The sequence below is a fragment of the Carassius gibelio genome, chromosome A11 (assembly GCF_023724105.1).
Source record: "Carassius gibelio isolate Cgi1373 ecotype wild population from Czech Republic chromosome A11, carGib1.2-hapl.c, whole genome shotgun sequence".
Taxonomy (NCBI): Eukaryota; Metazoa; Chordata; class Actinopteri; order Cypriniformes; family Cyprinidae; genus Carassius; species Carassius gibelio.
The window spans coordinates 25,117,948-25,131,248 of record NC_068381.1 but is presented as its reverse complement, the minus strand read 5'-3'; positions in this window follow the sequence as shown (position 1 = coordinate 25,131,248).

Below are 13,301 nucleotides of genomic sequence, written 5' to 3'. Positions count from 1 at the left end.
TGTTGATTATATGGAGACTCAATAGGAGCTGTTGGTCGATTATAATAAAGAGGTGAAGTTTACAAGCTCTTTACAAGCTCTTTACAAGCTCACAAGCGCTTTTGAAAATTGAACATATGCAGGGATCACTTGTTCTTAGTGGGGCAGTATTTGCAATTTGTTTGGAAAATAGGTGAATTTCAATTTCATGATGACTGAAAAGTAAATACATTACATTTTTCTTTGCTCTGTCAAATAAAAATCAGTGCATATATTGTTATACGCCAGATCCGTCAAGACGAAACGTCAACATGGTGCTTTTTATTATTATTATTATTATTATTATTATTATTATTATTATTATTATTATTATTATTATTATCTATTTATTTATGTATTTATTTTTGTATACAGCTAAACACGCTTCTCTGTGGATGGGCACTTGTGTATGAAAAGTACATAAAACACTATTTCCTCTATAAAGGCTGTTTGTAGCAGAAAATAGGGTCTAAGTTGCATTTCAGAAACTTACAGCTTGAAATCATGAGGATTTGTTAAAATGCTGGTGGTATTTTATTATTTATTTATTTTTTTTAAACTCTGTCTCTGTACTATATTAGAAACAGCTTTTGCTTTTTATGCATCTGACCCAGACAGCAACACAAAAAGCCAGAACTGACCCCAAGATCAGTCAAATAGCTTATGAACTCTGAATGTTAAATGTGACGTAAGGTCTACTCCGCTTCCACATAACAACAAGGCAAAGCTGTGGAGATAAAAGGATCAATGTCCTACACACATGAAGTGTTAGTTGTGTGCACAGCACTTCGATCCAGCCGTCCCAGCAGATCTGCTTGGGGTCTCCCATCAAACACAAGGTGCCTCTTATTTTGGCACTATTTCAAGCAGTTGTATAATCCCTTCCTTTATTAAATGGAAAGTAATTTATAAAGATTATATGGATTTATAAATATCCTCTTTTTGGCACTTATCACAGGCATTTTCTCTGAAACATTCAGATAAGGAAGTAATTGACAATCACAAAAATAAAACAAAACCAGTATCAAGAAATATGTTCTCATTCCCAGATTTGTGTGAAATTATGTGCTGTATACAGAAGTTTATTGGTTCGTATACAGGTTTTTTTTTTTTTTTTTTTTTTTTTTAAGCAGTGACTGTGCTGTGAATGTTTGGGTACTGTGATTTGGTTTAAACTGTAGTCACATGTTAGTGTATAAGTGCTTCCATGCAGATATAATTATATATATATATATATATATGTATATATATATATATATATATATATATATATATATATATATATATATATATATATATATATATATATATATATATATATATATAAACTATGAATTAACACGTGGAATATATATGGAATTACATATGGAATTATATATATAACAAGAAAGTGTGAAACAACTGAAAATATGTCATATTCTAGGTTCTTTAGAGTAGCCACCCTTATATGTAATAAATATATAATAAATATATAATATAATATAATATAATATATAATAAAAAATTAGAGTAGTTAGAATAACATATACTGTAGTTCAGTCTTTCTATTTAAAATGTCTTGTTTTTTTCTTTGTAATTATTTGTGAAATTTGAAGAGAGTCAATTATCTAATTGAAACAACATTATATTGTAAACATTTTGATTTATTAGCTTTATTTTATTTTTTTCTAATACCATATGTTGGTAAGTATTTTAAATCTCATCTTACACTTTGCCACTGCCCCCAATTACTTGACATAAACACTGGAAATGTAACTATGTTATCTTAGCCATAAATCCACATTTTCACATTATTACCTCACAGCAAGACACATGGCACAATCACCTCACATCATGTGATGAGCAGGTGTTCCATTTATTTAATTCAACCTGTGTTGTTCTCAATCATTGCCCAATTCAGCTGTGTGACCCTGTGGCCTGTAAGGATGAAGATGAATCTTTTTTTTTTTTTTTTTTTCTGGTTAAAAGGGTTCTCCTCAGATTGTTCTTTCCCAATAAAATTGCTTTATCCAGACTAATTATGGTTGAGATGTTCATATTTGACATTCACGTCTGTTTTTTATGTGCTGGAGTAAAAGGAACGTCTTTCTGTAGCTATTTTTAAGACACTCCATTTAGAGCAGAGCAGAGAAAACTTTACTTCGGTTCTAGCATTTCACTCTTCATTATGGTGTTTTTACAACATTCTGTGGTTCGAAAGTCTCAAGCAGCTACACAAATTCAGAGGTGAGGAAAATTATTTACTATAATTTGACAGTTTTATTAGACACATGCACACACTGTGGCAGGAGTTGGCTTTACGCTGAAATTTCATTCTCCCGCAAGGAAAAGAGAAGGACAGTGAAGGCTAATCCACCCCTGGGAAAGACATGATAATGCAGTACACACTGCCAAGGTCCTCTCTGTGCTTGTCTTACCAGGAATGATGAATGGAGGAACACAGCTAAAGCCTCATCAGTGATAAACTAACCTGAGCATGTAGAGATGTAGCCAGATATCCAGAACACAAGGACAAGGCCAATGTGTTGCACCATCACAGGCTGAAATGTGTTTACAATGAGCTGGATACTCAATGAGAACTGACAATGGCCACGTATAGTTCTTTGTAAAGGGAGAGAGAGTATGAACCTGCATTACAAAAGGAATTGGCTGAACACTGAAATGTGGTTAATATTTGTATACAATTTTGATGAAAGTTCAAAAGAACAGCATTTATTTGAAGCTGCATTTTTTTGTTACAATGTAAAGGTTCACTTTTGATTATTGCATCACATATTCTGTCATATATATATATATATATATATATATGGCTTCTCTGATGAAGCAAACTTGCTTTGTAGCACACCTGGTACAGCATTACACTTGTGATGCAGAGCACCCAGGTGCGAGTCCTAATAAAAAGAGCTCAAAATCTTGTGGAAGTTAAAATGCCATGAAAATGTGATTTATATTTATTTTTAATATTTTTTTCTCATGTTTTGCTTTGGTTAATATGTAGATTAGTTTTAGTGTATATGTGGTACTTTATTTTCAAATGCTATAGAGCATTAACCTTTTGCCACCACTCACATGACATTTAATTTCCGAACTTTGGGGAAACACATGCAACAATTAACATAATAAAACATTGCCAGATTTGCATTAATCTATTTTAGATAGAACCAAACAAGCTTTTAGTACAAAGTGCACTTAGAGTGTTGAAAAATGTGCAAGAAGCAACATAATATCTCAGACATGCTTTCCAATGCAAATAAATATATGATGGGTAAATAAATTAAAATAAAATAAAATAAAATAAACTGTAGTGGTTTTTTTTAATTTTTTAATTTTTATTTATTTATTTATTTTTTACATTTAATTTGATTTGGGCCCAATGATCATGTCAAATTCTCAGAAAATGAGCAAAAGGTGAGCTTCTGTGACTCTAAAAATAAAAATTGCCCCATTTGATTAATGCACCATATAGCAGACCACCATTGCTGCTTTGTCTATCCCTGACACATTATTCACAAGGGAGGGCTGGTGTTAAATCACAGCTGGATGATTGCTAGATCATTAATTAATTAATTAAGTCACTACAACTAATAATTTATTAAACATAGAGTAACCACTTAACCATCTAGTCTAAAAAAAGGCAAGATTTACACACATAATGTTCATGATACTGAAGAATTCTTAGCTTAAGAATATTTAGTTTGACTTTATTCCCACATCTGCCTCTGATGGTGATTTTGTTTTGTTCTAACAACCTAGTGTATGTCACATTGGTCTAATAACATTGTTTACACATCCAATCGGCCCTGATGTGATGTTTCTACCAAAATTGCTGTACAAGTAGAAGGGTATCAGTGGGGTGCATTTGTTTGCATTTTTTAATGTGATTTTACTAGAGCGGATAGCGAGCAAAGTGATTGATTTGATTCTGAGAGCTGTACAGCAGAGAACATATTGCCGCTGTTGCTTTGCACATTTGAAAACAACTGCTCCGATCACTCAGCATAACATTAAAAATAACTAACTCCAGCAGCACATCACCACTTATTATAATACTCTAGGCAACTGAAAACTCCTGCTTATTAATAGAAGACACTTCCTCTTTGTCAAATACGTTCCTTACAGTGAGTTCACGATGGAGAGAAAATTAGCATTGGCAAAAATCTGTCCTACACGCCTGGATTGTAAATGATGCCTATGAGACAAATTGTTTAAGTATGGCACAAATAAATAAGTAAAAAAAAAAAGGCACAGACAAAATACAAGCATCTGCAAAATCTCAATAAAAAGTTCAATAAAATCAATAATCTTTATAAAGCATATAAACTATTAATTATTATTAATTGTTTTATTATATATTTTTTATAATTATTATTTTTATCTTTGAAAATTCTTTGTTATGATGACCCATTTTCAAATTACAATCTTTTTGACTGTTTTACCTTGTTTTTATTATATGTTCGGTGATTGGTTTGCATTGTATTTGCATAGAAAATCACTGATGCTGCAAAGTCACTTTAGTTCAGATGAATATTAACGAGAACAGCAGGCTAGCAATTTTTGAGTTTAATAATTTATATTTTGGTCCACATTGCAGTCCATGCCATTTCAATTTATTTAAATCCATATGAATAGACTACATTGTAAAAATGGTTTTGTAATCTTTAACCAAATAATTTTCAAAACAGGAAATGGCATTTTACATCTTTGTGACCGCCAAAATAACATCCACGAAAATGTCATAACATCTTTCATTGCTCCAAGGTCAGTGCTGAGGTGCTCAGTTAACAGTTTGATTAGTTAAAATATCTTTCTAAACAGAAATAATTACCACAATCCTAATGGCTTACGTTACTGGCGCTCTACAAGAAAACTCTCAGGTTGAGGTACAATCATCTGCATTTGTTCCAAGCTAATGAATCGAGTCAGATGTGATCCATTTAGCCTCCCTCTGTAACATCCCCAGCCTTGATTACTGCATCGATTAGCATCTTAGAGACTGCTCTTCTCTTTGAGACAAACCCCTCAGCTGGAACGTAATGATTCAGCATATTTTTTTAGAACATGCATGGGGCACTTTGGACACTGAAACAACGAACAAACTAACTAGCCAAGGAAAACAGAGAGATAAATAAACAATAACCTATTTTAATTTTGGTGAAAACAAGGAGGTCTATAAACCTGGCTTTTAGCAATTCCATTAATCTTATTGGCAAATGGTGCCCTTTATTGATCCAAACAGAAGAAGTGTTGAAAAACTGTACATTTTATAACCTTGTGATTCATGTTTTATCCTTTTTTGGGGCTTATACATGGTAAGATGTTTTATTGTTTATGAAAAGTAGTGCTTTGATCAAAAAACAATAAAACAGTGAAGTTTTGAAATAATATGACATTTTTTATACCTGTTATAGTTGTTTTTATATTCTTCAGTGTCATATGATGCTTCAGAAACAATTCAAATATGCTGATTTTGTTCTGTGGGCATTATCAGTATTATTTCATCATGATTGTTTAATGAATAGAACGTTCCAAAGAACAACATTTCTTTAAAATATAATTGTTAATTATAAATGTCTTTATGATACTTTTGTTCCATTTAATGCATCCTTGGTGAACAAAAGCATAAAAAAAAAATTACAAATAAATAAACGTTATGTCGACCGACAAATGGGGTCTCACTTGGGAGGCCAATCATCTCTGAATTTAAGAGAAAACGCCAATGAAAATTGGCTAGTGGATTAACATACCTGAGCCACTCCCGTGCCAACGGGTATAAATAGGGCGACAGGTGCATCCACTCATTAAGTTTTACGCTGAGGAGCCGAGAACGTGTCCCGGCAACAGCGAATGGTTCAAGGTTGTGGCATGGGGACATAACGTCTCCGTTCCCTCCATCAGGGAACGAGGGTTACGTACGTAACCGAGACGTTCCCTATCTGTCGGTCACTACGAGTTATGTCGACCGACAAATGGGGTCCTATGGAAAACGCCACAACCTGAACCTCGTCACAACCCTGTGCCGCTGCAATTGTTGACAAGCCCTGGCGTGCCACAAAAGCTACGCTTAAGGTCGTAACCTTCCCAAAGCCCCAGCGCAAATTCACTGACCTTGGTACCGAAGGGGCCAAAGGGTGAGTACATCGCTGCTGGAGAAGGCCATGCTGCTGTTCCGCCCACATAAAGTAAATGGAAGGGATTTCAACCTTCGGTGAAAGATTGCTTCAAATCTTCCCTATTTGTTCATCCAGCTGGCAAGACAATGGGGAAGCGAGCCTTTAGGAAAGGCCGCTACGGAGACCACATCCTACCCGTAGGGAGGTGACATGTGGATATACCGATATGGACTGACCCAGGGGGCAGTACTACATATTGAAGGGGTCTCTGAGGCAGGTCCTACCTTGGAGTAGGGATGGAACGGCTGCCAGAAGAGACTGACAGAACGGTCTGTCAAGGGAAGACACGGGTTTGCCAAGAGGGAAACCTTACCATGGAAGAATACACATATGGGATTACCCGTAGGGAACCCAGCCATATGGACACCTAGCCCAGTACAGGGGCTGACTGGCTCCGGTCATGCTAACGCCAGTACTGGGCCTGGCGACAGACTGCTCCGCCAAGTCTGACGCCGAGGGTGCTGGAGGATGCTCGACCAGGGTACGCCAACCGGGGAACTCTACTGGGAGAAGAAGGCGCTCACATCCCCGTGTTAGGGGGAATGGCGCAGCAAGCGAGACACCCAGCCAGCCCTTCCCGCCAATTACCTGTTACCCAACACACGGGAAGAAACTGGCTCTACACGGAGGTTGTAAAACCTCGCAAAGGAGTTAGGTGTCGCCCAGCCCGCAGCTCGACAGATGTCTGCCAGAGAGGTGCCGTGCGCCAACGCATAGGTGGTGACCACACTCCGTGTGGAGTGGGCCCTCACCCCTAGGGGGCACGGCTCGCCTTGGGAATGGTAAGCCAAGGCGATGGCGTCCACTATCCAGTGGGCCAACCTCTGCTTGGAGACAGCCTTCCCCTTCTGCTGACCTCCAAAGCAGACCAGCAGCTGCTCAGAGCTTCTAAAGCGCTGGGTGCGGTCCACGTATATGCAAAGCGCTCTTACGGGACACAGCAACGACAAGGCTGGATCTGCCTCCTCCAGGGGCAGTGCTTGCAGGTTCACCACCTGGTCTCGGAAAGGAGTGGTGGGAACCTTGGGCACGTATCCAGGCCGGGGTCTCAGGACAACGTGAGAGTAGGCCGGCCCGAACACAAGGCACTCTTCACTTACCGAAAATGCTTGGAGGTCCCCGACCCTCTTGATGCAAGTGAGCGCGATCAGGAGCGCTGTCTTGAGAGACAGGAACTTCAGCTCGACCGAATCCAGCGGCTCAAAGGGACCCCTCTGAAGTCCCGCCAGGACAATAGAGAGGTCCCAGGAGGGAATCAGGGGTGTCCTAGGAGGATGTAACCTTCTGGCACCCCTCAGGAACCTAACGATCAGGTCATGCCTCCCCAGGGACCGGCCGTCCACTGCATCGTGATGGGCTGCAATGGCAGCCACATACACCTTCAGGGTGGAGGGTGACAGCCCACGCTCCAGCCTTTCTTGCAGGAAAGAAAACACAACTCCGACCGGGCATCTCCGGGGGTCTTCTCGGTGAGAACAACACCAATTCGTGAACAGACTTCACTTCAGAGCATAGGCCTGACTCGTAGAAGGGGCTCTAGCCTGAGTGATAGTGTCTACCACCGCTGGGGGCAGATCACTTAGGTCTGCCGCGTCCCGTCTAGAAGCCACACGTGGAGGTTCCAGAGATCTGGACGCGGGTGCCAAATGGTGCCAAGCCCCTGAGAGAGAAGGTCTCTCCTCAGGGGGATGCGCCAGGGAGGGGCTGTCACGAGGAGCATGAGTTCCAAAAACCAGGTCCGGGTGGGCCAGTAAGGCGCAACCAACAGGACCTGTTCCTCGTCCTCCCTGACCTTGCACAGAGTCTGTGTGAGCAGGCTCACTGGGGGAAACGCATACTTGCGTACAGCCCGAGGCCAGCTGTGTGCCAGTGCATCTGTGCCCAGGGGGGCCTGGGACAGGGAATAGCACAGCTGGCAGTGGGAGGACTCGTGGGAAGCAAACAGGTCTACCTGGGCTTCCCCGAATCGACTCCAGATCAGCTGGACCATCTGGGGATGGAGTAGCCATTCCCCGGGGAAAGTGAGCTGTCGTGAGAGCGCGTCGGCTGCACGATTGAGCTCCCCCGGGATGTGGACAGCGCGCAGCGACTTGAGCCATGTCTGACTCCAGAGGAGGAGATGGCGGGCGAGTTGAGACATGCGACGTGATCATAGACCGCCCTGTTAGTTGATGTACGAAACAGCTGCAGTGTTGTCCGTGCGGACCAACACGTGCTTGTCCAGCACTAGCGGACGAAACCGTCGCAAAGCTAGATGCACTGCCAGCAACTCCAGGCAGTTGATGTGCCAAAGCAGTCGAGGTCCTGTCCAGGACCCTGAAGCTGCCTGCCCATTGCATGTCGCGCCCCAGCCCGAGTTGGAGGCATCTGTTATAATAACAACGTGCCAGGACATTTGTTCTAAGGGCACGCCGGCCCTTAGAAAAGCAAGGTCCGACCAGGGACTGAATAGGCGGCGACACATCAGTGTGACGATGACATGATGTGTACCGCGGCGCCATGTCCATCTCGGGACTCGGGAGTGTAACCAGTGCTGAAGTTGTCTCATATGAAGCAACCCGAGCGGCGTGACTGCGGCTGCAGATGCCATATGCCCCAGGAGCCTCTGAAAGTGTTTCAGTGGTACCACTGTCCTGCCTCTGAAGGAACTCAGGCAGTTCAGCACTGACTGGGCACGCTCGCTGGTGAGACGTACCGTCATACTCACCGAGTCTAACTCCATACCGAGATAAGAGATTCTCTGCACAGGGAAGAGCTTGCTCTTCTCCCGGTTGACCTGAAGCCCCAACTGACTGAGGTGCCGAAGCACGACGTCCCTGTGATCGCACAACTCTTCTCGGGACCGGGCCATAATGAGCCATTCGTCGAGATAGTTGAGGATCCTGATGCCCACTTCCCAGAGTGGGGCAAGGGCACCCTCCGCGACCTTCGTGAAGACAAGGGGGGACAGGGAGAGCCCGAAGGGGAGGACCTTGTACTGCCATGCCTGACCCTCAAAAGCAAAGCGCAGAAACGGTCTGTGACGAGGGAGGATAGAGACATGAAAGTACGCGTCTTTCAGGTCAATCGCTGCAAACCAGTCCTGGGCACGATGAAGTAAGGGCTGTAAAACCCTGTCCTCATCTCGGCTGGATGGACCGGCTCGATTGCATCCTTCGCCAGCAGGACAGCAATCTCCTCGCGCAAGACAGGGGCGTCCTGGACTGCCACCGAAGTCTCGAGCACGCCATTGAACTTGGGGGGTCGCCGGGCGAACTGAATCGCATAGCCGAGTCGGACCGTCCGGATGAGCCAGCGAGACGGGTTGGGCAGCGCAAGCCACGCTCCCAGACTCCGTACAAGTGGCACCAAAGGGACAGTCGACATACCCGCAGTGGTGCAGCGATGGGGAGTCGTGCTGGAAGGCCCAGAAGGCTCTGCCTCCTGGGTGCTCACAACCACACTCCCCGTGTTCCCGGAGGAACTGGCTAGAGACGCGTGGAGAGTCGTTGCGTCTCCGAACCACGACCTCTTGGCCGCTGGCGAAAGGGGGCGTCGTGGGTGAGAATGAGGAAGCTGTGCGTCGCTCATTGTCAGCCCACGAGCCTTGCAACTCGGAGGAAGGAGAAATTGCTCTTTTAATGAAAATGTGGGTGCCACTGGCTGTTCGACCAGCGGCGGAACAGAACCTGAAGATTCTCTACCCGGCCCTCCTCCGGGGGAAGGAGTGGCGCTGTCTTAGCCATCTCCTGAAGAGCAGTTCTCCGCATCTCCGAGTTGCCCATGTCAGGGCCGCTTAGTCGACTTCCTCGAGGACTTCGCAGCTGGGAGTGACACGGGGGGCGCCGCTCTCCTGCGCGGGGCTCGACGCGCCGGCCTCGAAGAACTCTCAGCACGGGGCGGAGCCGGTGTGGAGGACGCAGGGGGGCGCCCTCGGCGACGAGCAGGCTGAGGCCCTGCCTGCGACGGAAATGGTGGCAACCGGAGGATCACGTCGTGGCGAGATGTGCTGTATGGCCTCAGTCTGCTGTTGTTCTGTCAGGAACTACTGGGCATCGAGGGTAGTGAGGACGGAGGAATGAAATGAGATGCTTCCGGCCGTAAAAGGGGCCATCCACGACTACATCACTTCCCCATGCACATCCGGGAAGAAAGGAGCCAGAGTAAAACGTGGTTGTGAGTCGCGCTCCACACAGAGAACCAATCAAACAGCCATGAGCACTCAGGGCTGGGCGGTGCATTCACCTCCATCCTGATGCTCACAGCTGCCCGGGCAAGCACGGCTGTCAACTCTGGGTCCAATTCGGCAGTGGCGACAACACCCGAGGGGGGCAGCCCCGCCGAATCTTCATCCACAGAGGTCAACAGCCCATCCCCGATGCTGCAATCGACATCTGATCTCCGGCGGCAAACTGAATGACCCGTTGGGACTGCCATAAGACAGCCCAGCAAAATCACCCAGCAGCCACACAGGACAAACACTGCGGAAGGGGTAAGAGGTCCGTGGGGCGTGGCCCGGCAGAGAAGCTCTCACTGTCACCTTCAAATCTCCCAGAGCACTAGCCGGCGGTCCTCTGCTTGAGACAGAGAAACCAGAACCGGTAGTGACAGAGGGGTCTGCTCCCTTCCCTTTAAGAAAGGGGAGACGCGATCACAGTGTTGCCATGGTCACACACGCAGTGCGTGCATGAAACATCCACGAACGCGCCTTCAGCGTGCTGAATGCCCAGACACGGAAGAGAGCGAACGTGGCCGTTGTCAGAGAACAGGAAACGACCGCATCCAGAAGGACGCGGACGAAACGGCGTCTTGAAAAAGACGCGAATCGTCCGCGATTTGCTCTTATAGGAAATCTGCTCTCTTAGTTGAAGCGCCCAGGGGAATCGCTGAAAGGGACACCGCTGTACGCCGTACCACCAACCAGAACAGCTTCCCGACACAGCAGATGAATGGCTTTGTGGAGTATAACAGCTTTCATACAACCACTCGGCTCCGAAGCAAAAATCTAATGAGTGGATGCACTTGTCGCCCTATTTATACCCGTCGGCACGGGAGTGGCTCAGGTATGTTAATCCACTAGCCAATTTTCATTGGCGTTTTCTCTTAAATTCAGAGATGATTTGCCTCCCAAGTGAGACCCCATTTGTCGGTCGACATAACTCATAGTGACCGACAGATAGGGAACTTATATATTTATAGCAAGTATATTTCTAAAGGTGCTTTTAACTTGAAATTTTCGATTTCCATAACAAGTAATCCATACATACAAGAAAAGCAAAACAAATAAGTTCAGAAATTAATTTCTGTGTAATAAAGTAGAATGACACAGGAACAAAGTATTGAACACATGAAGAAAGGGAACAGCAAAAAGGCATGGAAAGCCAAGACACCAGCTGAAATCTATCAGTAATAAGAAAGCAATCCTCTCCCTTGTCAGTGGAAATTAAAATTAGCTGGTTTAGTCCCAACTGATGGCCTATAAAAGGTGTCTCATGACCAAGGTGTCACACAAGAAACATTTCATGATTTGTAAACGATTTGCAATGATTTGTTCATGATTCGCAAAGAGCTTTCTCAGGGTGACCATTTCTAACAAGAACACAATAACTGGAAGTGCTTCTTCCTTCCTTTTATAGCAATCAGTCTGCTCTTACAATATAATTAGTATGATAGTGATTTGACCTGACTAGTACTCATTCACAGTTTCACATGTGCTGCTGATATGTCACTGCCAAAACTTTTGGTCATGGCTGTATGTATGTACAGTATGTATTTTCTTATTCACTTACTTAATTATTGTGTCTTCTGGAATTAAGTGTGGCGTGACATTCAGCCAAGTATGGTGATCCATACTCAGAATTTGTGCTCTGCATTCAACCCATCCAAAGTGCACACACACAGAGCAGTGAACACACACACACACACACTGTGAACACACACCCGGAGCAGTGGGCAGCCATTTATGCTGCGGCGCCCGGGGAGCAGTTGGGGGTTCGATGCCTTGCTCAAGGGCTCCCAAGTCGTGGTATTGAAGGTGGAGAGAGAACTGTACATGCACTCCCCCCAACAACAATTCCTGCCGGCCCGAGACTCGAACTCACAACTCTTCGATTGGGAGTCCGACTCTCTAACAATTAGGCCACGACTTCCCAATTATTTCTCCTTACCAGAGCCACAACATGAATTAAGTGTAGCTGGCATCTTAGCAAGTGACAGACATAATGGATGTGACAAAAAAACTAAAACAAAAGCATCTATTGATGAATGGTAACATCAATTGTGTAAATAAGGACTTAATGCACTGCTTTTTGCAGCAATGATTCTTGGCATTAACCAATAAACTCATATGGGCAGCTTATCTCAGCTAGATTTTTAGTCAATGTTTCATAATAGCATCATTAACACATTGCAATTCTCTGATGGGTTTTAAGCAAATCTGATGTACAGCATTGTCTTGTTCAGATCTGATTTTCGTATCCAATTAAAATTTTACTTTCTGAAGCAGTGGAAGAGGACACAACTCTGATTGGAAAGTTGCTACACTGTAAAATAACTATTAAAGCTTAAATATCCTCATTTTATTTCCAGGCTTGGATCTGAGTCATGCTCATACTGTACCATCTGCACCCAGCACTGTAATCAAGAGCCTATGAATTTAAATGAGCCTTAAAAAGTTTTTTAAATTAGGCTCAGGTGTTTGTTAAGATGATATTTAATGAAGAAAGCCAGATGCTGATTAAATGGGAGGATGCAATATGCTTTACGCAATGGTGCTTTAATTTTTTGTTTGATTATTAATTATTTATTTTCTAACAATGGCATCACTACTGCCACCACTGCTATTAATTGGATTAATGATGTGTGCTTCAGTTAAGCTAATAATTGGTATTACTCAACATTCTCACTTAACCACCTTCCCAGAATACAAGATAAGGGATTATGGGCCATTAGTAGATAAGCAAGTTGCAAACTAACTTCTCCCCATTAGGGCTTCTGCACAGGTCCTCCATGACAAAGCATCAAGACTGGTCTCATTTGTGAGACTGGTATGAAATTTGTCTTTAATGGATGCCCTAACACCCACATTCTCTCATCAGCATTGTGAAATCTCCTCCGCTGGAGTTATGGGTAGTA